Source organism: Pundamilia nyererei, unplaced genomic scaffold (genome assembly GCF_000239375.1).
Source record: "Pundamilia nyererei isolate P.nyererei 1_Seehausen unplaced genomic scaffold, PunNye1.0 scaffold01231, whole genome shotgun sequence".
NCBI lineage: Eukaryota > Metazoa > Chordata > Actinopteri > Cichliformes > Cichlidae > Pundamilia > Pundamilia nyererei.
In genome coordinates this window covers 10576-13502 of record NW_005188632.1, presented here as the reverse complement: position 1 = coordinate 13502, position 2927 = coordinate 10576, and the positions used below count along the sequence as shown (strand labels likewise).

General features: G+C 39.3%; 1 protein-coding gene across 1 annotated transcript in view; it reads left to right on the top strand.

Moving 5' to 3' along the window:
* Window positions 1-2927, top strand: part of LOC102196915 (CUGBP Elav-like family member 1) — a gene marked incomplete at its 3' end in the record, with an annotated part of 17244 nt that overhangs the window by 4141 nt on the left and 10176 nt on the right. The gene's annotated exons all lie outside the window — the stretch shown is intronic.

The window sequence follows — 2927 nt, the reverse complement described above, 5'->3', positions numbered from 1 at the left end:
CTACTTATTCCTGCGTCTTTTGGGATCTTACAAAGCTTCAAACGACGCGTCGACGATTTTAATAGTCGACCTAATCTTGACTAGTCGACTAATCGTGGCAGCCCTAATGGTAAGTAAACTAAAGAATTGTAAATTAAAACTCAGCGATCCCCAATGAGCAAGCACTTGCAGTATGGAGCAGAATAAAAACTCCCCTTTAACGTGTAAAAACCTCTGGCCTGACCAGGCTCAGGGAGCGAAAGCTGTTTTCTTAGGCCAGATTAGAGAAGGAAAGACAGAAGACTGTCCTGATAACAAAAATTAAACAGGACATAGCACAGATTATGAACCAGGAGCATAACCAAGAAAACTGTTCAAGATCTAATGCTCTACTGAATGCTTTATTAAAAAGGAAAGTGCATGCAGAACTAGGGGTAGGCGATGTATTAGATATACTTTATGTATTGCGAGTTTTGGTTTGGTTAAAATGGTTCTTTTGCAACCATAAACTATAAATTCCCATGGCAATATTAAGCTATGTGCATGTAATTCACTGTTTTGTTTTGTGATTTAACAAGGAGGATGCCAAACAAAATGCAGTAATTTGCCGTAAAACATGCCATTAACCTATTGCCACAAAGGGTAGCATTGCCATAAATTTATTCCACCAGCTGAAAAGTCATCCACTGGGGGTGGCTGTAGTTCAGGAGGTAGGTAGGTCGCCTACTGATCGGAAGGTTAGTGGTTCGATTCCTGGCTCGTCCAGTCTGCGTGTCAAGTATCCTTGGGCAAGATACTAACCCCAAGTTGCTCTCCGATGCATCCATCGGAATGTGAATGTAGTTCGTAAGCACTCTGTTTAGAAGTGCTTGTGCCAATGGGTGTGATTGGGTGAATGTGGCATGTTGTATAGAGCGCTTCTAGTACTCTGGGAGAGTTGAAACGCGCTATATAGGAATCAGTCTAGTCCATTTATCCTTCAACTGCAAAATGAAGAATGTTTTAAACTTTGCATGTCAACATCTCCCTACACACCAAAGAAAATATTGAATAAACCAGCTGTGATACCTGTGACTGCTCTTGGTCAGTCGCTTTTAGTCACTATCTAGACTTTTGTTTCTGTAATATGAGGTCATTGCATTTTTAATTTTACTGTTTTTATATGTTATAAGCACAAAAAAGAGCCTTTCTAATTTCACTCGTTTTATTTTGTCTTGCGAATTCTTGCTTGATGTACTTTCTTGTTGTTATGATCTTCAGTTTGTTGAAGCTCTAATGTTGACCACAGAAAGAGTTACTGTCACAGTATTGTCATTTGGAAAAAACTTCTATGTACAACTGAGGATTAAAAAATGATTGAAATAAAACATGTCAATTCATTCAGATTTATTGTATTCAAAGTAGAAAAAAATATTGAATGGTCGATTTGAATGAGTATACCAGTGCAATTTTATTCACTATACGGTTGAAAATAACATGTTTTTGGAAGTTATTTAAACACTTCATGATATATATCTTGAATCGCAATAAAAAATGCAAAAATATTACAATATTAGATTTTCCTGATATCACCCAGGCCTTTGCTGAATTTAAATTGCGAGGTGATTCCACAGAGCAGAATCTCTATTCTGTTTTAGGCATATCTAGGAAGCACAAATAAGCCTGGACTACATAATGCTTTCTACAGAATAGTCTGGTACTAATAGCTATAGGACCTGATCTTTCAGGACTTTTTTTGGGCCTAAGCAAGACGTATACCGTATTTTTCGGACCATAAGGCGCACTGCCGATGAATGGGTCTGTTTTCATACATAAGGTGCACGGGATTATAAGGTACATTAAGTGAAACAAAACGGACAGATAAGTCAAACTTTACTCAACTCATTCCTCTTGCTTCCTCCACTTCCATAACATTGATTCATTAATGTTGAATTCTCTCGCAGCTGCTCTATTCCCATGTCGTTGCAGTATAATAATGACTAACCTCGTATTGTGGATGAATTCTCAGTTTTTCTCCTGACCGAAGTTTGGTCCGTTTACAGCATCCAGCCATGCGATTAAAGTTGTCCAGCTATGGTTGTGCCATCAGTTAACCCTGATGGCACGCGTGCCCAGGGTTGTCAACCCCTGATTTACACCGTTTTTAACTCTCAGTGATCCCGTACTATTGTTTGACTTTGGGATCTAAAGTGAAAGGAGTTTTGGACCCAGATAACTCCGTGAGGCTCTTGACTACGGTAGCCGCAATCCTACGACAATCTAAGTGGTGTGGCTTCGTAGCTTACCAAAGTCATATTAAGTCAGTGGACCTATTCGGTGGCTGCTCCCCACAATCTTGATAGAAAAACACCGAAACTCGTTAACAGACAATTCAACTGGGCAAGACAAAGCTGGTGGCGGAATAAGGCAAAGGGAACTCAAAATGCCAAAGGGACAGGATAAAGCCACTTCCTAATGCTAGCATCGTGACAGGACAAGCTAGCATGAGCCCCGTTAGCATAGCTAGCAATTCAGCTGGTGAGCTACTAAAGGGTATCGAATCATTGAAATCAGAAATCAAACAAGATAATGAAGGTCTGAGAAGACATAGAAGACATGACACTGGAGCTAACCGAAGCGCTCTTCCAAAGCCTAAAAGCACAGAAATTGATCCGAAACAAGCTGGCAGATCTAGAATCAAAACCATCATTTAAAAGGGGTTACAGTTTCTAAAGTTGAACAATGAATAGGTCTCTTTGGTGATGATATAATAATATACTTACAGGATGCTGACACGACCTTTCCTCAATTGATTAAAGTATTTAAACATTTTGGTAAAAAATGAGGGTATAAACTAAACATCTTAAACTCACGTACGAATGTGTGTGTGAATGGGTGGATGACTGGATATGTAAAGCGCTTTGGGGTCCTTAGGGACTAGTAAAGCGCTATATAAATACAGGCCATTT